The following is a 26,607-nucleotide window of genomic DNA, read 5'->3' as shown; positions in this document are numbered from 1 at the left end:
GATCATGTGATGTATCTGACCCCAGGAAAGTGTCAATAAAGTTTCCCCTTCCTGGGACAATGAATTCACGGTGTTCTTATTTTAATTTCCAGGAGTGTATTTTGTATAGGTTGCATTTTTTGTATAGGTTCTAATAAATAGTTATCACTATTAAATTTCCAGCCGTTGTACAACGGTATCCCTAATTTGCAGTTCTGAAGTGTTACTATCATCACAAGCACACACGCGCACGCACACTCAACACACACACACACACACACACACACACACAGACACACACACGCACACACACATACATACATTCATACATACACACTCACAAACTCACATGCTCAAACATTTCACCAATCTTCCCCAACTTCTTAATCATGGAGATGCAACTGGCGAGTTACCGTTGTAGGGTTTGAAGCGGAAAAAACTGTAAATTCATATAGGAAGAAGCTTTCTAGGTTACTATTTTCTGACTTTACTGTACATAGGTTAGCTGGAAGTGGTAGAAAAAATAGTTCAAATGGCTCTGAGTACTATGGGACCTAACGACTGAGGTCATCAGTCCCCTAGAACTTAGAACTACTTAAACCTAAGTAACCTAAGGACATCACACACATCCATGCCCGACGCAGGATTCGAACCTGCGACCGTAGCGGTCGCGCGGTTCCAGACTGAAGCGCCTAGAACCGCTCGGCCACTCCGGCCGGCGGAAGTGGTAGAAAAAGAATTTCTGCACAGGTGTGAGAATGTGCTGCTTACGTATAAATTGGTTTCTGGTAGCATTGCTCTGTAGCTTTGATTCACTTTGTACTTGGGAATGTTTAGCGGCATCGTGCGTCTGTCTTATTTTTTAGATCTTGAAGATAGGCCCCATAGAACAAAATTAATTACGTTTTGTGTAAGATTGTGTGTTCTGTACCTGGAATAATGACATAAACTTGATCCACAAGCATACATTTACCAGGACATTTTGTAGTTTTTCTGCTTTTATGGTGAGTCAGAAAAAACTTTACATATTTCATTCTTATTCCTACTGCAGTCCAGTGGAAAGAAAAACTTGTGTTCAGGTAACGACACAATCTAATAGGTCCCTAGACATCTTGTCCAGCAGTAAAGTGGACTTTCTGTGCTGAGAGGTCGTCGTGTGTGCAGGAGGTGATGTGGGCGCAGTGAGAGCGGCGGCCATGTATAAGAGTGCCATCGTGTCGGCGGGCGGCGGCTCCGTGACGCCCGTGGCCACGCCCTCTCCCGGCGCCTCGTCCTCCTCCAGCTCGCGGCCCGACAGCGGCGGCGGCGGCGGCGGAGGCGGAGGCAGCCTTCCTCTGGACGAAGCCGTCGGAAAACTGCTCGAAGGTGAGTACGCGACCACAAGCACTTTTAAGCTGCTGAACGCCGTGTCGTAGACGTGAGACCAGATCTGTCTTCACTGCTGCCTATTTCTGGTTCCATTCTACTGAACAATGCCACTCATGCAGGAGGTGTTAATTTTTTCAGACGTAGCTTTGACATTTCGTGACAGGTAGGTCAATCCAAAATACTCGAGACGACGTTCCCCCAATCCTGTATGGTAACTACACGCTATATCGCTTCATTTCTGTAGATTCTAGCTTGGTCGCGACTTTTGAAGCCTGTTCCACTACTACTCCTTCAGGTAGCTCAATAATTGTTACCACATAGAGTAAGTAATGTCCCGGTCCTCCCGTGACGAAAAATTCGATGCGGGAGTCTATACCTGAATCCTCCACGTGCAAGTCAGATAAGATTTTTGGTGAGCTACGAAAGAGCGCGCGCACGCACACACACACACACACACACACACAAAATGGTTCAAATGGCTCTGAGCACTATGGGACTTAACATCGGAGGTCATCAGTCCCCTAGAACTTATAACTACTTAAACCTAATTAACCCAAGGACATCACACACATCCATGCCCGAGGCAGCATTCGAACCTGCGACCGTTGCGGTCGCGCGGTTCCAGACTGAAGCGCCTAGAACCGCTCGGCCACTCTGGCCGGCCCTACACACACACACACACACACACACACACACACACACAAGAATTCGAAATGTATATTATGTTCATTTGCCCTGTGATAAGTTTTGCATCCCGTGACAAATGAGCCGTTGCAAAATATTCTGCACATTATTCCTTCGGAAGATACGGGACGCAGCCTACAGAGAAGTGCGCCGAGTTGCCTACACCTCAGGCGCAACACCTTGAGACAGAGGTCCAGGGAGGACTCAACGACAAAAACTATGTTACGTTTTCACATGACGTCAAATAAATAGTTCCCAAATAGACATGCAGCCTCCAAGCGCGGATATAAGCGACACATGGTTAGTTAGGTAGTACCATCAGGATAGGCCTCACAAGGAAACTTCACCAACTTGGTCTCTTATTTTAAGGAGAAAAAAAAAGAAAAATACATTTGTAAGATATCGGCCGCAGCAGTCGATTGCTCGCGAAAATTAGGTCCATTATTCTGATAGTACGCAGTTATAACCTTCTGAAAATACAGGTTTTAATCTTTGGCGGGCACAGGTTGTTTGTCACTCGCTCCATCCCACTGCAGATGTTTAATGCTCGAGCGCAAAATACAGTGGAGTGAGTAAGAGATTAGTGAAGTACGTTTCTGACACTGGTAACAAGAATTGTTAACTGTGTGAAAGTGCACGGATTCTAACCCGTAGCTGGAGCTACAGATCGCTCTTCTTCGAACATTTTCACGGTACGATTCAAAAGTGCTGGCCGGTGTGGCCGAGCGGTTCTAGGCACTTCAGTCTGGAAGCGCGCGACCGCTCCGGTCGCAGGTTCGAATCCTGCCTCGGGCATGGATGTGTGTGATGTCCTTAGCTTAGTTAGGTTTAATTAGTTCTAAGTTCTAGGGGACTGATGACAGCAGATGTTAAGTCCCATAGTCCTCAGAGCCATTTGATTCAAAAGTGCAGTGTAAATGAATGAAACAAGTGTGTCATTAAAAAAGTAGCGCAGCGCTGTTTAATTAATAACGTCGCTGTTGTGCGTAATTTTGTTTGCATTTTAAACCTGGCTACATTTGGAGGAAAAGCACCATTCTTAAATCGAAAATCATTAACTTCATTTCATAATAATTCTTCGGCTACTTCGGTTTATTCATTTTGATTTCATTTCAGGGCTGCATACTTCTGTATATGTAGCTATAGAATATCAACACGAGAATATTGTTAAAACAATATTGAACGTAAATGTGCATGAGGTACACTTATCACATTCTCATATTACTTGCTATTTTTCACTTAGAATAAATAATACTTGTGTTCGAACTAGACTTCTAAAACGCGTTAGGCAGATGTGTCCATCTCCCCCCTCCTCTTCTCCTCTTCCCTTGCCTTCAACACACCGCAAACAGAAGGGCTCTGGTTATTACTCCGCTGTACTGTACTTCGAGCTCAGACAGTGGGCGACTGCAGGGTGGCGGAACGAGTAACAAGCAGACGCTGCGCACGAAAGTTTAAAAGCTGTACATTCAGAAGATCATCCCTGCGAGCTCTCAAAATCATGGCCTCAATTTTCGCCCGGAGCTAGGACTATCTTGCAAGTGTGCTTTTCTCTCCTTTCATTATGAGGTCAATTTGACGATATTTCCTTGTCAGTGAATATCTCACAACTCATCTACAATCGCCACCAAGAAGAGGTCGACTGGACATCTTGCACGTGATGTTAGTCTTCGTTCACTGGACCTAGGACTAAACCAGTGTATAAAGACAGATCACTGCAGTGAACATTGACCTATATTGCCACACAATCTTCATACAAAGGACCAACAGAGAATGGACCAAGTTACTTTGCAAAGAAGACGCACGGCGCATACCGTCGATGTTTGTGCTGTCGTGCAGATATTTTCAAGGCAATACAGCTACAAAGGTAAATGAGGGTAAGAAATAAAATGAAATGCAATTACTCTGTAACGTGCTACCGGGGACCACGGATCCTTTTTACCGAAATTCTCAGAAGACATCTCTGAAGACCCTCCGAAATTTTGTAGGTAGAGTTCAGGTTTACGTTGTGTGAATATTTCAAACATTAATATCTGACGCCTCCCTATTTCTGCATCTGCATCTACACCTAAACTCCGCCAGCCACCTTGTGGAAGGTGACACAGGGGACGTTGTCTACCACTGTCGCATCCCCCTTTACTGTTCCAGTCGAATGGTGCGCGGAAGAGAGGTTGCCGGTAAGACTCCGTGTGTGTTCGAAACTCTCTCATTTTTTACCTTCGTGGTCTTTTCACGAGCTGTACGTAAGAGCCAACAATGTATAACGAACGGTCTCGGAATTTTAACAGTAAACCACACAGTGATTCGATTCACCTCTATTGTAGCGTCAGACATTCGATTTGATTAAACGTCTCCCTGACTCATTCGAGCTTAGTAAACGAATCCGTTATGAAGCGCGATGTTGTTCTATGAAACTTCTCTGTTTGCTCCATCAGTGCAGCCCGGTAATGTTCGCAGATTGACGAGCAGTACTCAAGTATCAGATGGAAGAGAGCTTCGTAGGCTAACCCCTTCGTGGACGGACCATATTTCCTGGGTATTCTTTGAACGAATTTCTGTTTAGTGTCTGCTTTACCAGAGATTGGTATCATGTGCTTGTTCCTATTTTAATCAATCCGTACGCGCACTCGTCGACATGTAATTGATGTGACTACGTTCAGATGTTGTTTTGTAATTGTGTAATCATGCAATAATGCCTATTTATACGCAGTGCGCTACACTTTGCAAGTAGTAAAGGAAACTAAAGATAAATGTGGAGTAGGATTCAAAGTTCATGGAGAAGAAATAAAAACTTTGAGGTTTGTGAACGGCACTGTAATTAACTCACAAAAGGCAAAGTACTTGGAAGAGCAGTTGGGTGGAATGGACGACGTCTTGAAAGCGGGATATAATTTGAACATCAACAAAAGCAAAACAAGCATAATGGAATATAGTCGAATTAAATCAGGTGATGCTGAGGGAACTAGATTAGCAGTCAAGACACTAAGAGTAGACGAGTTTTGATATCTGGGCAACAAAATAGGTGATGATGATCGAAGTAGAGAGGATATAAAATGTAGACTGGCAAAGACAAATGGCTCAAATGGCTCTGAGCACTATGGGACTTAACATCTGAGGTCATCAGTACCCTAGAACTAAGAACTGCTTAAACCTAACTAACCCAAGGACGTCACACACATCCATGCCTGAGGCAGGATTCGAGTCTGCGACCGTAGCCGTCGCGCGGTTCCAGACTGAAGCGCCTAGAACCGTTCGGTCACAACGGCCGCCTGGCAATTACAAGAAAACAGTTTCTGAAGAAGATAAACATCGAGTATAGGTTGAAGAGTTAGGAAATCTTTTCTGAAGGTGTTTGTGTGGAGTGTATCCGAGTATGAAAGTGAAACATGAATGATAAACAGTTTTTAGAAGAAGAGAATAGAAGCTTTCGAAACGTGGTGTTACAGAATAATACTAAAAATTAAATAGGTAGATAGCGTAACTAATAAGGAGGTACAGAATTAAACTTGAGAGACTAGAAATTCTTGGCGCACCTAGACTATTGGAAAGGATGAGTTGATAGTTCACATTCTGAGACATCAAGGGACAATTAGTTTAGTATTGGAAGAAAGTATGAGAGGGGAGGGGAGTAAAAATTGTAGAAGGAGTTCAAGAAATGAATACAGTAAGCAGATGATTCAAAAGAATGTGGTTTGCAGTAGTTATTCTGAGGTGAAGACGCTTGCATAGGATACAGTAGCGAGAAGAGCCGCAACAAACCAGTCTTCGGGCTGAAGACCACAACAACACTTGTGTATGTTGAGTTCAACTGGCATTCACTACACGAACGTCAATCCTCTGCAGATCTCCCTGCATGTCGCTGCAATGTTCTAGCGTGGCGAATCTCTGTATAAAGCAGCACCAGCCGCGAAAGGCGTAGTGGAGCTTGCGAATTTATCGACTAGGTCATTCGTATATAGAGAGTGTCCGGCATACAGATATACCAAATCATTTGTTTCTGTTTGAATACCTATTAAGGTTTATACGTTTATCTGTCCAACATTCTACATAGGAGCTCAAAAAATTTTATGCATGCTGGTACAGTTCAGTGTGGGCACCGTTTGGAACTCGACAGATATCGAAACGGTGCTCCACTTTTCGCCACATACGCATAAGCATGAGAGGTGCTATGGTCTCTACTGTGGCGTACATCCGGCCTCAAATCTGCCAGATCTCGAATTTTTGTTCTGTAAGTCATGTCGCTGATAAGTCCCCATGCACAGAAATCCACATCTGTGCAACTGCATAGTTCGCCAACACGTCAAGATAGGTGTGCCCCGTCACTAGCGCGCATGAGCCACGCGATTCAGCGTTGTTGGTGAAATAGTGAGGATTACATCTTGGAGCCTGTCTCTGTCCATTGCGTATTTACCCGACAACGTAAAACGTTGAGTTCCAGGGATCTGTTATGTTACCTCTAGCCCGGACACCTTGCATATTGCAAAAAGTAATAGTCCTATAACTCTCTGTTAGGGTACGCCCTACGTTACTTATAGGTGTATAGGTTCATCTCCATTGAGAAAGTGTTCGGTATGCTAGGAACTCTCAAATCGATTTATAAAGCTTGTCTGATACACTCCTCGAAATTGAAATAAGAACACCGTGAATTCATTGTCGCAGGACGGGGAAACTTTATTGACACATTCCTGGGGTCAGATACATCACATGATCACACTGACAGAACCACAGGCACATACACACAGGCAACAGAGCATGCACAATGTCGGCACTAGTACAGTGTATATCCACCTTTCGCAGCAATGCAGGCTGCTATTCTCCCATGGATACGATCGTAGAGATGCTGGATGTAGTCCTGAGGAACGGCTTGCCATGCCATTTCCACCTGGCGCCTCAGTTGGACCAGCGTTCGTGCTGGACGTGCAGACCGCGTGAGACGACGCTTCATCCAGTCCCAAACATGCTCAATGGGGGACAGATCCGGAGATCTTGCTGGCCAGGGTAGTTGACTTACACCTTCTAGAGCACGTTGGGTGGCACGGGATACATTCGGACGTGCATTGTCCTGTTGGAACAGCAAGTTCCCTTGCCGGTCTAGGAATGGTAGAACGATGGGTTCGATGACGGTTTGGATGTACCGTGCACTATTCAGTGTCCCCTCGACGATCACCAGTGGTGTACGGCCAGTGTAGGAGATCGCTCCCCACACCTTGATGCCGCGTGTTGGCCCTGTATGCCTCGGTCGTATGCAGTCCTGATTGTGGCGCTCACCTGCACGGCGCCAAACACGCATACGACCATCATTGGCACCAAGGCAGAAGCGACTCTCATCGCTGAAGACGACACGTCTCCATTCGTCCCTCCATTCACGCCTGTCGCGACACCACTGGAGGCGGGCTGCACGATGTTGGGGCGTGAGCGGAAGACGGCCTAACGGTGTGCGGGACCGTAGCCCAGCTATATGGAGACGGTTGCGAATGGTCCTCGCCGATACCCCAGGAGCAACAGTGTTCCTAATTTGCTGGGAAGTGGCGGTGCGGTCCCCTACGGCACTGCGTAGGATCCTACGGTCTTGGCGTGCATCCGTGCGTCGCTGCGGTCCGGTCCCAGGTCGACGGGCACGTGCACCTTCCGCCGACCACTGGCGACAACATCGATGTACTGTGGAGACCTCACGCCCCACGTGTTGATCAATTCGGCGGTACGTCCACCCGGCCTCCCGCATGCCCACTATACGCCCTCGCTCAAAGTCCGTCAACTGCACTACGGTTCACGTCCACGCTGTCGCGGCATGCTACCAGTGTTAAAGACTGCGATGGAGCTCCGTATGCCACGGCAAACTGGCTGACACTGACGGCGGCGGTGCACAAATGCTGCGCAGCTAGCGCCATTCGACGGCCAACACCGCGGTTCCTGGTGTGTCCGCTGTGCCGTGCGTGTGATCATTGCTTGTACAGCCCTCTCGCAGTGTCCGGAGCAAGTATGGTGGGTCTGACACACCGGTGTCAATGTGTTCTTTTTTCCATTTCCAGGAGTGTATTTCGTTCTATCGCATTTGATACAGCCTCTGGAAAATCACGCTGTTTCACGTTATAGTATTCCTCTGACCTGCCCATGTCCGACCAGTCGTTAAATGGAACCGACACGCCGCCGTCATTCTGAAACCACGTGCTCGTTAGTTAGCTCGAGGCAGCGAGTGTGAGGCGCCTCGCAGCGGCGGAGCCCGGCCGCGGAGACTGATGGTGCGGCCGACGGCCGTGAAATCCGCGTTAGCCGCGGAAACCGTCCAGCGCCGGCCGCCCCTAACTAGCGGAGCTAATTATGACCGCGCTCGTTTTTAACACTGCTGCGCTGACTCTACCACACCTGCCCCCACAGAAACACTTACCTCTCATATTCACACGCAAGGACGAACAACGCGATGTTTGCCCGTTTTCTAAGAAAAACTTCGTTTTATATGCAAGTGAGTGGCATCATTCGGAAATTATTCTGCTTTCAATAACAGCTATTTCTATAACATGCACTGATAACCCTTCCAATTTACACAATAGTAATATTAATATTTTTCCTTCGCTTCAGGAAAACTGGTATCTACACTATTGGCCATTAAAATTGCTACACCCAGAAGAAATGCATATGATAAACGGGTATTCATTGGACAAATATATTATACTAGAACTGACATGTGATTACATTTTCACGCAATTTGGGTGCATAGATCCTGAGAAATCAGTACCCAGAACAACCACCTCTGGCCGTAATAACGGCCTTCATACGCCTGGGCATTGAGTCAAACAGAGCTTGGATGGCGTCTACAGGTACAGCTGCCCATGCAGCTTCAACACGATAACACAGTTCATCAAGAGTAGTGACTGTCGTATTGTGACGAGCCAGTTGCTCGGCCACCATTGAACAGACGTTTCCAATTGGTGAGAGATCTGGAGAATGTGTTGGCCAGGGCAGCAGTCGAACATTTTCTGTATCCAGAAAGACCCGTACAGGACCTGCAACATGCAGTTGAGCATTATCCTACTGAAATGTAGTGTTTCGCAGGGATCGAATGAAGGGTAGAGCCACGGGTCGTAATACATCTGAAATGTAACGTCCACTGTTCAAAGTGTCGTCAGTGCGAACAAGAGGTGACCGAGACGTGTAACCAGTGGCACCCCATACCATCACACCAGGTGATACGCCAGTATGGCAATGACGAATACACGCTTCCAATGTCCGTTTACCGCGCTGTCATTAACACGGATGCGACCATCACGATGCTCTAAAGATAACCAGGATTCATCCAAAAAAATGACGTCTTGCCATTCGTGCACCCAGGTTCGTCGTTGAGTACACCATCGCAGGCGCTCCTGTCTGTGATGCACCGTCAAGGGTAACCTCAGGCATGGTCTCCGAGCTGATACTCAATGCTGCTGCAAACGTCGTCGAACTGTTCGTGCAGATGGTTGTTGTCTTGTAAACGTCCCCGTCTGTTGACTCAGGGATCGAGAAGTGGCTGCACGATCCGTTACAGCCATGCGGATAAGATGCCTGTGATCTCGACTGCTAGTGATACGAGGCCGTTGGATCCAGCACGGCGTTCCGTATTATCCTCCTGAACCCACCGATTCCATATTCTGCTAACAGTCATTGGATCTCGACCTACGCGAGCAGCAATGTCGCGATATGATAATCCGCAATCGCCATGGGCTACAATCCGACCTTTATCAAAGTCGGAAACGTCATGGTACGCATTTCTCCTCATTACACGAGGTATCACAACAACGTTTCACCAGGCAATGCCGGTCAACTGCTGTTTGTGTATGAGAAATCGGTTGGAGACTTTCCTCATGTCAGCACGATGTAGGTGTCGCCAACCTTGTGTGAATGCTCTGAGAAGCTAATAATATGCATAATACAGCATCTTCTTCCTGTCGGTTAAACTTCGCGTCTGTAGCACATCATCTTCGTGGTGTAGCAATTTTAACGGCCAGTAGTGTATTATGATCAATTTTAGCATAAAAAAGGGAGTTCCGCACTAACTGCACGCATATGGAGAACAAATTAAGAATCTCAGTTACTTAAGAATTATTAATTTCATCTAATAAATAATATTCACACATTTTTTTCTTAAAGTTATATAAAAACTTTAAACTGTAAATTCAGACGTGTAAAGTTTTCAGTGACGCAGAAGAAAATTTTGTGTCGAAATGATGGTTATAAACTGGAGGTAAGACCAAAAAAATCATTGTAGTGCTTGAGGATAGAGCTGTACCTCCGAAATGCACTGGACTAAAACAGTAGATAAAACATTGTCACTGAAGATGTAGTATTATTAATAAAGATATTCCTAACGTATAAGCTACAGACACGGACAGTCCTTGGCGAAATGTCTGTTAGTGACTAAACGAAACATCAGATAACTAAAAGGAAAATAATGTTACTCCAAGCGAAATTATTAATGCTGCCAAAGATATGTGGCGCATGGCACTTCCCGCGAGTTTTCTCTTTCGCTTTCGGTTGTGGTGGGCTAGAGTGTTGAATTTAAAAAGCCTGCTGCTTCAAACTGTTGCGCACTGGAGTGAACAGGGCAAAGCCCTCTAGCGTTAGCCGGGGAAGCGCCGAACTGCTTAGTTAGAGATCGTTCATTGCATCTATTAGCTGCCGGCCGTCGATGCTTGCATGTTAAATGATGTGTTTTTTCTGGTGGCGTTAGCTGTTATTAAGGGAATACGAGTGAAAGCCATGAATTGACCACTCTCGATGATTTCATATTGTGACTGCGTACTTTTCCTTGAGAGGAACTTGTTTGACTACTGTTAAGCTGCGGTTAGCCTTGCTCTAGTTGTTCTCTAAATATTTACGCTGCACTGGTCAGCATAGCACCTATTAAGTCTGGTGTGCTGAGAATATTCTGAGCCCCACGGCATCGTCGATATCTCGTGCGTGGTGAGTTGTACACTGTCCTTGCTCGTGAAACGATCTTTGTTTGGTGGATTATGGGCAGAAGAGACAGGTTACGATGGGGAGGGGGAGTCGAAGCTGAGCAGTCGGTATGAGCAGGCGTGCAAGGGCGAATATACTTGTTTCTTCGGCAGGCATGGCCAGTATTTCCGGCGAAGGTATTTTTCCAAAGGATTGCTGAGATCCGACTTTTCGGGATGGAGGGCTGTGGCTGCTGTCGCGGCGTGTTTGCCGGTGCTAGTTGGGGATTGGATTGTTTGGGTGAAAAGACCAAACAGCGAGGTAATCGGTCTCACCGGATTAGGGAAGGACGGGGAAGGAAGTCGGCAGTGTCCTTTCAAAGGAACCATCCTGGCATTTGCCAGGAGCGATTTGGGGAAATCACGGAAAACCTAAATCAGGATGACCGTCCACGGGATTGAACCGTCGTCCTCCCGAATGCGAGTCCAGTGTGCTAATCACTGCGTCACCTCGCTTGGTCCGGGGCTAGTGCTGCTCCGGACTGCATCAGGCCGGCGTCTTCCTTGGGTTTCCTGTTCGGTAACAGAGCTCCGAGATTGCTGCCATTTAATCCACAATGATCATCGTTTGTGAGAATTCGCGAAAAACCCGCCTCTGTTGTCTGCAGCTTGTAGAGTTGCAACAACTTGGTGCCTGCCTCCCTGGAGTTGGTAGTCATACAGCCGCAGGCTGATCGATTGTTTTTTGCTACACGAGTCGCCAATACGTGCTCACCTCTCTCCCGTTAGAGCAATTGGTTTGCCTGTTAGTCTCTCTTTCTCTTGAGGGAGCTGTGGACGACCTGTTTTAGGTTAAGATTTAATGACTGCTGCCGGCCGGTGTGTCCAAGCGGTTCAAGGCGCTACAGTTTGGAAACGCGTGACCGCTACGGTCGCAGGTTCGAATCCTGCCTCGGGCATAGATGTGTATGATGTCCTTAGGTTAGTTAGGTTTAAGTAGTTCTAAGTTCTAGGGGACTGATGACCTCAGATGTTGAGTCCCATAGTGCTCAGAGCCATTTGAACCATTTATTGACTGCTACCTGCGTTTTGGTTTTTGAGGCCTAGCGGGCTGGGCTCTACTGTAACTGGGATCTTATGTTGCAACTGTGTTGGGTTAAGAAGAAAGGTTCGCTCTGCCTTGTGGCAGCCACCGTATTTGTACTTAGCAGCATAACCTGTGTTTTAAAGCGGCACAGTCACCTTGTAGAACGGCCAGTAGTAGATTCTCTTTAATGCTCCAAAGGTTTTAACATCTGCTGCGTTCATGGTTGAACTGTTCCAGCAGCTGTTTTCTAAAGATAACTTGAGTGCCTAAAATGTGTCCACACTACCTGGTTAGCATAGATCCGCACATATAGCGAGTGTTCAGATGCTTGGTGGCTTTTGGAGGTTATCTTCGGAAGGCTAGTTTTATATTTGTTAAGGTTGTTTTAATATTTTCTATGTTTAATGCTTTAATCATTTCTGAATGTTGCTGATTCCGCTTTTGATTTGCCTTGAAAGTGGTAGCATTGGAGGGGGCCGAAGGTTTATGATTCTATCCTTGCAGTTTGCAGAAATTATTTTATCTACTTTTGTTAAGATGGTATTAATACTGTCAATGTTTAATGTGTTGTGGTTACACCACAACTTTGATTCTATCATTGTGGCCGGGGATTGGTGCCCGAGGTCTGCGTCTGAGTTTGTTGCGCAACTGCGGGCTTGGGCTACGATCCGATGTCGGCCTGACCAATAATTGTAATTTATTCACGTTTGATATACTTCCTTCTTGTGACAGAAAAATCTTGAAACATGATTAAATATTAAAGCAAGGCTCGAATAAAACTGTATTCTTTGAAGTTCGTTGGTTCTAAAGAAAAGAAGCACTTGTGATTGGTGTTTTTTTAAGATTTATATTGTTCTAAAGAAAAGAGACATCTATTCTTTGTGTTCTTTAAAAGCATGTATTGTTTTAAAGAAATGAGACATATATGCTTGGACTTCGTAAACAGTTAGAAAAGAGTTTTGACGTTCAATAATTTGATTATAAGGATTGCTAAGTAACAAGCGATATTGAATAAATTCCCCTAACACCTGACTGTTGGTGTCCTTTATCTTGGTATACGTCCTTATTGACCGTATCAACATCCTTTTTATTTTATTGTGTACATGTTCATCGGTGTTAGTATTGTTCAAGAGGTGTGGGTTCGATTCCCATATAAGCATATCCGTTGAAGGGGCTTGCCTTTGGTTGCAAGTATTTCCTTAATAGCGTGACGGTGACGTTGCTCGTGGTTATATCGCAACGCATCTGAAACTGAGTGGACTTAGTTCACCAAACGTTTCTCATACGTGCCTAGGCGTTGGTGCTCATATTTATTGTTCTAATGCAAAATTTGACCATCTGTGTGCTTCAGCTGGTTTCCACGTTAGGTTTATCAGGAGGACTGGTTTTTGAAGTTGTTAAGTCGAGCAGTCATTGGGGTATCCAGCTAGAGATAAAGTCTGTTGGAGCATTAGTGCTGCTGTGATTTTTTGTTACCCATCAGTGGTTGCAGTTCATATTTAGGGGCCTCAAAACAGTTCTGAATTGTAGTGAAGCTAATGCCCGATGTATCTTAGTCGGTTAAAAAGCGGCTTACTTGCTGCATTTAGTTGTTCTATATTTGAGTTTATACATCACTGTATACGAAGTCGACCAGGGTCGCTATTCTAAATACATAATCAAACACGTATAACATGAAACCTCAAATACGTATAACATTAAGCCTTGCAGAGCGATAGTTGGTGTGTGGCTTAGTTGCCCTAGTAGTTGTTGGTTCTAGTCGCTGACTTGGATGTTTTAGTTGCAGGTCGTTTAAGTATCGCGAAAAGGACAAAGCCCAGCCCTGCACTCAAGTGCTCGTGGGACCCACCAGGTAATTCAGAGAGAAAGATTCGTATGGCGTTGACAGTTGGGAGACCCCGCACCTAAGTGCAAAGTGTTTTCTTCCTCCGCCCACCATGACGCTTTTCGTCACAGTGTGTGAAAGTTACGTCTTATGTGTATCTATTGAGTGTAGGTGATTGTAGTGGATATGTGTATAGAGTGGAATCATGTTAGTGATATACGATGTTAAGAGAAGGGAAAGGGTTAAAACCTTGTCACGGCATATACACTGCTATTCTCAAAAACCTTAGCCAAAGGTTTTAAGTTACTAACGTAGATGTACTGTGCTGCAGCTATTATTTATAAGAGCTACAGGTAGAGGTCCTAAACAGAAAGATACCTTGTAAATATGCACCGAGATCTCGCACTTGCCATCGAGTCGGATGTCTCAGCTGGGACGGGCCGACTTAATTGCGTCGCTCAAATCTCATATCGGAAGGCTGGTCTCTACGTCAAGATACTGGAAACTTCAATGTAGCGCCGCTCCTCCACCGGCCCACGGCGCCACCATCAGCTGTATCCATTCTTAGGCCCTTTTAACAAGCTAAGTCAATAAGACTGATGTTCTATTTCGTTTGACGGATGTTATGGACACGAGCACCCTCATTGCGCTTATTTTCGTAAGCTTTTAGGCACACTAGCGCTCGTTGCTTTTTATATAACAGAAATCTTTTATAGTGAAACTATCAGTATGTCAGTGCTAATCATCATTTTAAATTTATGATGCGAAGTTGTTTTACTCACCACATCTTCGCACTTTCTGCGTTACTTTTTAATTGCCTGGCCGCCTATATAAAAATTTTAACGAAAGTACATTTATAATCTATTTCTATTGTACAACCACTGTTTTAATCTGCAGCTACATGTTGCCCAACCATGTTAATCACTAAATTCTTAATCTATACCCATTTTTGTAGGACTCCATCGTCCAGAGTTTGCTCGACAATTGCTTTCCGATTTAAGCGTAATTGTACTATCTTCTGAGGGTGACAAATTTATTTGCCAAAATTAGTCAATAGGTTAATTTAATAAAAAATTTGTGCAGCTGACGACTGATTATTTTTCTTAAAACGTGCTTTACATCTGCTGACTGACAGCCATAAATAAAATTTTGAACATTAATGTGGCAATTACATACAGCTACTGCATACATCAGTCTGAAATTCCTTTATGTATCACGTAATAGCTGTTATACAGAATTTCTATATTTGATACTTCCGAGGGACAGCTGAAAAGTAATGACTCCGAACTTTTATGTGGCAACTCCTAAAACTTCTTAAATAAAACAAGTGTTATAAACATTCTACATCTATATTCTTCATATCTACATACACTACTGTTCGGAAAAGTTAGACACCATGACCGAGAGATGTGATCACAATGAAATTTATTCAAATTGTTAGGGGCATGTTACTACATAAACAATCAATATTACAGATAATGTACATGCACTGTGACTATCGGAATTCTGTACGCCACAAAGTGCTGGAAAAAAAAAAAAATTCAAATGTGTGTGAAATCTTATGGGACTTAACTGCTAAAGTCATCAGTCCCTCAGCTTACACACTACTTAACCTAAATTAGCCTAAGGACAAACACAGACATCCATGCCCGATGGAGGACTCGAACCTCCGCCGGCACCAGCCGCACAGTCCATGGCTGCAGTGCCTGAGACCGCTCGGCTAATCCTGCGCGGCCCAAGCGCTGTAAACAGAGCCGCTAGACGCCGTGGCATGCAATCAAAAAGCGCCTGAATATTCTGCTGGAAAATACCCTGTCACACGGTTTGTAGGTGCGTCACAAAACATCAACTATGGCTGACAACAGACCTGAACTAACAAGTTGCCGACCGACCGTAACCCAGACATCTTTGATGGGCGACGTCAGGCGAACGGGCGAGCCACGGAAGCAGTGGAACCCGACATTCTTCGAAGAGGGCTTGCTCTTCCTCGACGTATATGGTCGGGGGTTGTCTTGCCGAAGTTGTCGCGTGGAACAGCCTGTAGTAGGGTCAGTGCTTCGGTCTGCACAGCTTCTCAACTGCAGCAGGCTAAAAAACAGCGCCATCGGTGTCATTTCAATGACAAATGGCTACAAGAAACAGATTTTTCGGTGTGGCTTTCGAAACAAGATGAATATACCGGATATTTTAAAACATATCATGTAAGTTTTACAATGAAATACGACTCAGAGAAAGCGGTAAAGTATCATGCCAGTACCAAGAATCATATTGATGTGTTAAGAAACTCCACTGTTCAAAGATATTTGCTGCCAGTGGGAACTATTCACTATCATGGAGTGAAACATCATCACAATCACAGTTACCCTTCACAAGACTGTGGAAATGCTCTCCTATTTAACTTTTTGTTTCAAGATTCGAATCTATTATCCAAAATTCACTATGGACGGGCTAAAGCCGAAGCTATAGTAGAGAATGTGGGGCCAGTACTTTCTTTACTATAGCTTCTATAGTAGAGAATGTGGAGCCAGTGCTTTCATTGCTATAGCTTCAGCCTTGGTCCGTCCACGGACTATTTTGGATGATAGTTCTCTGCAACAAACTCTGAAAAAAAGTTGGTACAACTCCATTCTCGATTGCGTGCGATGATTCAAATAAAAAAAAAATCCGGTACTTGACCAAGAAATGGGATCGACTTCAACTGTTATATACTTTTACGAAAACGTTGACGAAACATCATCTTCTATAGCCAAGAAGTTTCAAGAGAGAATCATTAAGACTGGTCTTTCAGGATCGCAACTAGTTGCTTACGGTGCGGACAGCTGTTCCGGAAATTACGGGAGAAACCGGTCTGTTTTCGTGGAGTTGAAAAAAATATTTGAAGCACCGCAACTTATTGCAGGATATCGTCACAGGCATATACTGTTCAAGACTGCGAAATATCGACTAGAACTACTGTCATACGATGTTGAATCGTTAGTGGTTAAAGTATATAATGGGTTTTCTTTAAGCACGAAGGAGGTGAGTGATCAGACGAGTTTTTTTGAGTTTCTGCAGTCAGAGTTCCCCACACTACTCCGGCATGTTCCTACACGCTTTTTGACTCTTTTTTCCTGCTGTATGCAGATTTCTGCAGAACTGGCCACTGCTGTCCTGTTTTCTAAGCCAGAGTGAAGACAATACTACAAAACTCATTTGGACATTCGTAGCCAATGGAAACGACTGTGAAGTGGACGATGAAGTAATACTCCCAGAGATTTACGTTTATATTGCCCACAATATAATGCATTTATTTAATACAACCCTAAAACACGTGGAAAGTGATTATATTCCGATAACTGAAGTTTTTCTGTATTCCTGAAGTTGCCTACAAAAATTATTGATAGACAAAGGAATAATTTCTTCGAATTCAAGGTGTTGCAAGAGCTCAAAAAAAATGGTTCAAATGGCTCTAAGCACTTAACATCTGAGGTCATCAGTCCCCTAGACTAAGAACTACTTAAACCTAACTAACCTAAGGACATCAAACACATCCATACCCGAGTTTCAGGATTCGAATCTGAGATCGTAGCAGCAGCGCGGTTCCGGACAGGAAAGCCTAGAACTGTTCGGCCACAGTGGCCGGCTCAAGAGCTGAAAAATGTCCGCAAGATGAACAAGCAAAATTTGTCACAGAAGCCCGGCAAGTCTATACTAGGATTCTGGAATATCTAGGAAAATGGTTTGACTTCAGTGAAGATTCAATTTTGAAGCTTAGCTAACTCCTGAAAAGCCCCTTAAAGTGGAGAACATAATGAAACTTATAGATTATTTCAACATAAATATGAACGGTGACGAACTATTTTCTGAAATATGTGCTCTGAATGACGTCTTGCTATTCATTAAGGACTTACCAGACTCAAACATTTCAGACAAATGGGTGACATGTTTTAAGAGATGCAAAGAACTTAATTTTCTGAAAGTTGTTCAGCATGTGCTAACAGTGCAACTGTCCAACGGATATGGAGGGTGGATTTTCAGTGTGATACTAAATATCTGGAGCAATGAAAGAAACAGACTGAAAGTGGAAATGGTGAAAGCCGAACTATTTGTGAATTTTAGTTACCGTATTAAATGTGTCAAATTTGATAAATTTGTCAAATCCGACAACGGGAAATAACTTATTAAAGATGTGACGTCATAAAAGATGTTTAACTTCAGAATCTAATTAGCAAAGGAACTAGAGGCTCGCAGAAACGGCTTGATTTGCAGTATCGACAGTGAGTATTGTGTTAAATAAACGCGTGCTTCCTGTTGTAGCAGGTATAATGTATCTATTGTGTTATGTACTGTAATTAATAATAATAATAATAATAATAATGTAATAATAGATAATAGATAATAGATACAGAGGTGACATATCAAGCTAAAACTAAACAAAGGTCCCTACACTACGCATACATTGATTACCAAAAAGCCTTTGATAGTGTACCCCACTCATGGTTACTACAGATATTGGAAATATACAAAGTAGATCCTAAATTGATACAGTTTCTAAACATAGTAATGAAAAACTGGAAAACCACACGTAATATCCAAACAAATTCAGATAACATCACATCACAGCCAATACAGATTAAGCGTGGAATATACCAAGGAGACTCATTAAGTCCTTTCTGGTTCTGTCTTGCTCTGAACCCACTATCCAACATGCTAAATAATACAAATTATGGATACAATATTACTGGAACATACCCACACAAAATCACACATTTGCTATACATGGATGATCTAAAACTACTGGCAGCAACAAATCAACAACTCAACCAATTACTAAAGATAACAGAAGTATTCAGCAATGATATAAATATGGCTTTTGGAACAGACAAATGTAAGAAAAATAGCATAGTCAAGGGAAAACACACTAAGCAAGAAGATTACATATTGGATAACCACAGCGACTGCATAGAAGCGATGGAAAAAACAGATGCCTATAAATATCTAGGATACAGACAAAAAATAGGAATAGATAATACAAATATTAAAGAAGAACTAAAAGAAAAATATAGACAAAGACTAACAAAAATACTGAAAACAGAATTGACAGCAAGAAACAAGACAAAAGCTATAAATACTTATGCTATACCAGTATTGACCTACTCATTTGGAGTAGTGAAATGGAGTGACACAGACCTAGAAGCACTCAATACACTTACACGATCACAATGCCACAAATATAGAACACATCACATACATTCAGCAACAGAAAGATTCACATTAAGCAGAAAGGAAGGTAGAAGGGGATTTATAGATATAAAAAACCTACATTATGAACAGGTAGACAATTTAAGAAAATTCTTTCTAGAACGAGCAGAAACTAGCAAAATACACAAAGCAATCATTCATGTAAATACATCAGCTACACCATTGCAATTTCATAACCACTTCTACAACCCTTTAGATCACATAACATCAACAGATACAAAGAAAGTAAATTGGAAAAAGAAAACACTACATGGCAAGCACCCGTATTATCTAACACAGCCACACATTGATCAAGACGCATCCAACACATGGCTAAGAAAAGGCAATATATACAGCGAGATGGAAGGATTCATGATTGCAATACAGGATCAAACAATAAACACCATATATTACAGCAAGCACATTATTAAAGATCCCAATACCATAACAGATAAATGCAGACTTTGCAAACAACAAATAGAAACAGTAGATCACATCACAAGCGGATGTACAATACTAGCAAATACAGAATACCCCAGAAGACATGACAATGTAGCAAACATAATACATCAACAACTTGCCATAAAACATAAACTAATAAAACAACACGTTCCCACATACAAGTACACACCACAAAATGTACTGGAGAATGATGAATACAAATTATACTGGAACAGAACCATTATAACAGATAAAACAACACCACATAACAAACCTGACATCATACTCACCAATAAAAAGAAGAAATTAACACAACTAATTGAAATATCCATACCCAACACAACAAATATACAGAAGAAAACAGGAGAAAAAATTGAAAAATACATCCAACTGGCTGAGGAAGTCAAGGACATGTGGCATCAGGATAAAGTCGACATTATACCAATTATACTATCAACTACAGGAGTCATACCTCACAATATCCACCAGTACATCAATGCAATACAGCTACATCCAAACATGTATATACAACTACAAAAATCTGTAATTATTGATACATGTTCAATGACCCGAAAGTTCCTAAATGCAATATAACATATACCGTACAGTTAAAAGGAAGTCACGCTTGATCAAGGTCCGCGTCACTGTCCATTTTCGACCAGACATAACGTCTGAGAATAGAAAGAAATAATAGTAACAATATATTTTCGTAGAATTCGAAAATCGATTATAGCACGTTCAATGCAAAGTTAAGGCATTACTGCAGTGTTATCCGTCCGGCGGTCTTGTACGCTTCTGAATGCCTAGTAATGAACAAAAACGGCCTAATCGAAAAACCAGATACCAAGGAAAGGAAGATTTTGAAAAATATCTTAGGTCCCACCAAATAGAATGGGGAATATAGAAGACGTCATAAACTGTATTCCCACATAGAGAAGATAACCGATACCATCCGGAAAATAAGGATTATGTTTTATGGACATATGACCCGAATGAGCCCTGGTAGTCTCACCAATTGTTTGATTACCTACTTTCACGAGAAGAAAACAAAATGGGCCTGGTTCACAGAGGTGGACAAAGATCTTAAAGAAGTGGGAATCACCCATGATGACATCTTGGAACGTGTCCCACTCAAGGAGGAACTTACGGCGTAGCAAGGTTTCCAAGAAAAGCCAAAACTAAAAACAGGATAGGCTTGGACCCAGGAGAGGAAGGAGCAACACCGACAAGAATGCGGAAGCACTGGGCAAACATCAGAACACGTAAAGCAAGACAGTTGAAATAACGTGGTCCAAAGATGGCTTATACGATATAAATGAATAAATATATTTTTGAACTGTCCTGTTTTGGCTCCAGCTAACGTTGGCAACCCTAGGTCGATGGAAACCGATGCAATGGCATACATGTTACGAGTCCAGCCTGCAGAAGACGGCACCCAACCGTCGATACAGACGTGTCAACACCCGTTGCAGTGCTCCAACGTCACGCCAAGACTGTGGACGAAGCTGTTCCCTCAGTTACAGCCGAGCGGACAAGACGGCGGTCATATCGCGCTGTGGTCACACTGTGTCGTCCAGTAGCCCGTCCGCGCTGCATACGACCTTCTTTATTCATGCTGGTTCCACATAGGCTTCACTTCTGAAGCAGCGTGTCCTGTACTACCCGCTATGCCACGGAACGGCAGACCCACTACCCGGAGGCCAATCATACTGCCGTATTCGAATGGGCTCACGTGCCGACATTCCACCCTGTAGTGTCGGCGAGGCATACTGGGCGTTTTTTACACGTTTTGAATTCGTATGACGGCTCCGCGAGCGTAACACTGATCGGTTTGGTCACACAGTAGAGGGCGATATTGTGCCTCCGTGCACGCCCCCTCTCAGCCGCTTAAATCATTCACTATCGTACCGCTGTTCTACACGGCCTCTTATCGTGGCGTGTTGTATACCATCGCTTCTGAGTGTTCCAATTTTTACAAATAGTAGTGTGTTTAAGGGGCTCCGGAACGCCCTATACTTGCAATGTTAAAATAACGCTTATAAATTACATCTTTCCTCACAAAGTATTTGAGGTAGGAAGTTGAACTTTTTACAGATTATTTATTGGAATATGGGCTACAACTTAACACAGGGATTTTACAAAATTTTAGTTCAGTTATTAAAGATGATTTTTTTTTCAATTGTAATGAAAATTCACAACATTTTTTTGCAATTTTGTATTTATATATTCAAAAATATACAGTTTTTTGGAAAAAGGCTGTGTTAAATTATGCAGAAGGTACTGTGTAACATTTACTGAAAGTTTGGAACAAATATGTTTGGAAGATCCTTAGAAAACATGTAATTAGTATGAGAAAATAAAAGTTTTGGGAATCGAGTGACAAAGATTGGATTAACTTTTTAGTGCATTCCAGGTCCATAGGATGGATTATCTTCATCCTCTGCAAACTCCTCCTCCAGCTTCCTCTTGTTCCTCCTCCTGTTTACTCTTGCTTGTATTTCTAGACTCTTTACAGCCCTGTCTGCATCCCGAAGGCGTTCCTTGTCTAAAGCAAGCATCGCTCGTACCATGTTAGAACCTATCTTCATTCCCATATTTCTAAATACCTTGCACCTTACAATGTTGCCATCATTGAAAGTCGCAACAGCATCATATACACCAAAGTGAAGTGTTTCTATCCCAACAAATACAGTCTTGGGGATTCTCGACCATATAACACTATTTACACTTTCATTGGGGTTTTGAGTTTTTCCGTGAATACACTTTTTCAACAGTTCAGGTGCTAACCATCACAGGTTAGCCACAACACATACTATATCTCACATCACTAAAATGTACCTGATGAACACGGACGTTAATAATAACACCATTTGACAGCAGTTTAACAACGCCACAGTGGGTCACGCCCATGTAGAACACATTTCAAAAAAAAAAAATTAAAAATAGCTGTAGTCTTCGGAATTGAATAAATTATATATCTATTAAAAGGTAATAGTCTGCAGATTCAGAAAACGCAAAAAAGTAAAAATTGAACTTTTCATGATTTTGAGCCTTTCCGGAGCCCCTTAACATAATCACCCTGAGGAGACCAGTTTGTTGACACAGTCCCTGCAGGATATTTGACTTTGATCAAGGAGCCACTACCTCACCTCTGCTAGCACCGCTTTATCACTATGAAAGTGAGGCCCTCGAAAGCGTTCTTTACGTTTTGGAGACAAATGACACACGGATGGGGGCAAGTAGGGATACTGTGGAGGATGATCGATGACAGTGAATCCAAGGCGTTGGATTGTTCCAGATGTCGCAGCTCTTGTGTGTGGTTTGGCACTGTCATACTCCATGTGTGGACCAACTCGTAGACTTCGAAACTGGATTACAGCACGTTGTTACGTTACATACCGCCATGTGACAAGCTACAGTTTGGAGACGCCTAGAGTCAGAGGGCTGCAGAAAAAGATATGTAGCTCAAGATCTGGTAATGTGTCTGTATCATTTGTTGTTTCTATGTGCCGCATGGCAAAGAGCTGCAGGTGAGTTGTTGCTTTTGCTCGTGTTTGTACATCGTTATTAGAGAGGGGTATTAATGTTGCAGATGCGTAGAAGAATAAATATATAGAATGTTAATAACGTTTGTTTCATTCAAAAAGCTTTAACAGTTTTCAGATAAAAGATTCGAAGGCATTACTTTGCAGCACGCCCTGGTAAAACATTTTCTCATTACTTACAACAGTCTATATTCTCCACATCACTTAATAAAAACAAGTCTTCTGGTCCAGATTGTATATCAATTAGTTTTCAGAGTATGCTGATACATTAGCTCCATACTTAATAACCATATACAACCGTTCGCTCGACGAAAGAACCGCACCCAAAGACTGGAAAGTTGCACAGGTCACACCAATATTCAAGAAAGGTAGTAGGATTAATCAACTAAATTACAACCTCATATCATTAACGTCGATATGCAGCAGGATTTTGGAACATATATTGTGCTCGAACATTATGAATTACCTCGAAGAAGACGGTCTATTGACATACAGTCAACATGGATTTAGAAACCATCGTTCTTGTGAAACACAACCATCCCTTTATTCGCATGAAGTGTTGACTGCTACTGACAAGGGATTTCAGATTGATTCCGTATTTCTGGATTTCCGGAAGGCTTTTGACACTGTACCACACAAACGCCTTGTAGTGAAATTGCGTGCTTATGCAATATCGTCTCAGCTATGTGACTAGCTTTGTGACTTCCTGTCAGATAGGTCACAGTTCATACTAATTGACGGAAAGTAATCGAGTAAAACAGAAGTGACTTCTGGCGTTCCCCAAGGTAGTGTTATAGGCCCTTTGCTGTTCGTTAGCTATAAACACGATTTGGGAGACAACCTGAGCAGCTCTCTTAGGATATTTGCAGATGACGCTGTCGTTTATCGACTAATAAAGCCATCAGAAGGTCTAAACAAAATTGCAGAACGACTTGGAAAAGATATCTGAATGGTCCGATGATTGGCAGTTGATCCTAAATAACTAAAAGTGTGAGGTCATCCATATGAGTGCCAAAAGGAATCCGCTAAACTTTGGTTACACGATAAATCAGTCAAATCTAAAGGCCGTAAATTCTACTAATTACCTAGGAAATAAAATTACGAACAACTTAAATTGGAAGGAACTCAGACAAAATGTTGGGGGGGAAGCTAACCAAAGACTGCGTTTTAATGGCAGGGTACTTAGAAAATGAAACAAATCTACTAAAGAGACTGCCTACGCTACCCTTGTCCGTCCTCTTTTAGAATACTCCTGCGTGGTGTGGGATCCTTGCCAGGCAGAACTGACGGAGTACATCGAAAAAGTTCGAAGAAGGGTAGCATACTTTGTATTATCGGGAAATACGGGAGAGAGCGTCACTGAAATGAAGCAGGATTTGGGCTGGACATTATTAAAACAAAGGCGTTTATGTCACGAAATTCCAATAACGAACTTTCTCCTCCGAATGCGAAAATATTTTATTGACACTGGCCTACATAGGGAGAAATGTTCACCACGATAAAATAAGGGAAATCAGAGCTCGTACGGAAAGATACAGGTGTTCGTTCTTTCCGCGCGCTATACGAGATTGGAATAACAGAGAATTGTGAAGGTGATTCGATGAACCCTCTGCCAGGCACTTAAATGTGATTTGCAGAGTATCCATGTAGATGTAGACGTAGATGTAGATCATACTAAGCAGCCTTTTGACATTGTAATTCGATTTTCTCTCATATTTTCTCCTCGCTTCCAAAATTTCAGTCAGTGAAATAATCATTAACGTGTGCCTTTTAATGAATTTGTATTATTGAATGGTGATAGGCTTGTTACTAGGATTATTAAACAATATCATCAGAAACACGTAGTAGCTGTTTATTAAATATTCAACTTACTTCTCATAAACAGTCACTACCAAAAAGCAGCAAATATGGTGATAGTTGTTTAAGCAATGCTGATTTTTAAATAAATCGAACTAAACGAATAAGTAAAGTTTCTTGTTATAAGTAGCTGGCGGTTTAAATTAACGTGGAACACACAAAATTTATCCAGTCGAATAGCAATCACGAAACAAGAAAATAAAGAATAGTAGTAAAGTAACAATTCACAATTTTGTAAAATATGAAATGGAATTCAAACTAAGAGGAAAATGATAGGGCTCATCATTAATTAATATTGTTTGTAATCAATTAATTAGTCTGTTTATTTTATAGTATGTTGCAAAATTAAGGATACTCTTTTCTTGTCTGAGTCAGTACAATGTCAAGGCATCTAAAAATATTTTAGGCCTGCACAACGGCAACGAAAATTTTCGGTCTTTTTTCTTTTATTTCCAAATCTTTACCTGATGCGTGGAAGTTACGGTTGGTAATTAGATTACAACCGTGATCAACCACTTTCACAGTATGAAACTTCAGCACTTTAAAACAAATACTAGTGTCTGCAGGAAGCATTTCCTCAATATACATGTGTACTATAGAAAATACTGTGTGTTTTGCGGCTGAGGGTAAAAAGTGTAAAAAAATGTATCACAACATTTTTAATTTATCACAGTGCGTTTCAGTATCTAATCCTCAGACGATATACGAAATATGTAAGTATTTTTTAGAATTATGGGTTTTAGTTTTCGCTAACATTATGAAACGTCTCCTTATAAAAATTATAAATGACTGCTTAAACTGACACACAATATTTTTAGCACAACGCAATCTGACTTTCAAAAATACCTACAAAAGAATGGCCCTGACTAACAATAACCTATACCTTTCGTGAATCACTTACCTTATAAAAAGTTTCGTTACTCGAACTACTGCAATACTGCGAGCGCCAATACTACCAGCTAAATAAAAGATTCTAACTACTGAAGGCACTAACTACTGATAGGCATAGTTAGCAAATGAAACATTTCGATAGAAACAAACAATGTATTTACCTTAATAGTGTTCAAAAGCCATTTTATATATATATATATATATATATATATATATATATATATATATATATATCAGTTCATGACATCCAGTCTTACAAATTTACTGTCTCTGATGGACACAAGTCCAGATCATCCGCTCTCAAAACTCCGCCATCTCTCTCCCCACATCCACCACTGCTGGCGGCTCACCTCCAACTGCGCAACGCTACGCGCTGTTAACATCCAGCTGGCCAACACTACAACAGCAAACAACAATGCAAACCAGCCACAGACTGCACACAGCACAGCCAGTGATTTTCATACAGAGCGTTACATGGCGTTACCAACATAAAAACCTAAACAGCCTACTTACAACATATGCTGTTTGGTTTTTGTGTTTAGAAATTTCTGCAGGCGCACGACGTGTGTTTTTGCTTCACTGTCAACGATTTCATGCTTGGAGACAAGTTATGTTTCACACCTTTCCTATTCCACTTGCGGATGGTGTATGCGAAGAACAAACGTTGTTAAACTTCTCTATTTAAATAGTCAGTTTCGCTAGACAAACTGATTTTCAAGAAATTACAACTGGGACTTTTGTGAGCATACAGAAATATGCTTCTACATTTGTTTTCACCAAACATGCAACGATGCGTCA

General features: G+C 42.4%; 1 protein-coding gene across 1 annotated transcript in view; it reads left to right on the top strand.

Moving 5' to 3' along the window:
• The first annotated feature begins 1,237 nt into the window (after positions 1 to 1,237).
• LOC126176174 (transcription factor SOX-9-like) overlaps positions 1,238 to 26,607 on the top strand; it is a 209,841-nt gene continuing 184,471 nt past the window's right edge. The window contains exon 1 of the mRNA XM_049923315.1: positions 1,238 to 1,344. The gene's annotated coding sequence lies outside the window, so the exon portion shown is untranslated. The remainder of the gene's footprint in view (positions 1,345 to 26,607) is intronic.

This window comes from Schistocerca cancellata, chromosome 3 (genome assembly GCF_023864275.1).
Source record: "Schistocerca cancellata isolate TAMUIC-IGC-003103 chromosome 3, iqSchCanc2.1, whole genome shotgun sequence".
Taxonomy (NCBI): Eukaryota; Metazoa; Arthropoda; class Insecta; order Orthoptera; family Acrididae; genus Schistocerca; species Schistocerca cancellata.
Note: the sequence above shows the minus strand (reverse complement) of the source record. Positions and strands in the feature narration are given on the sequence as shown.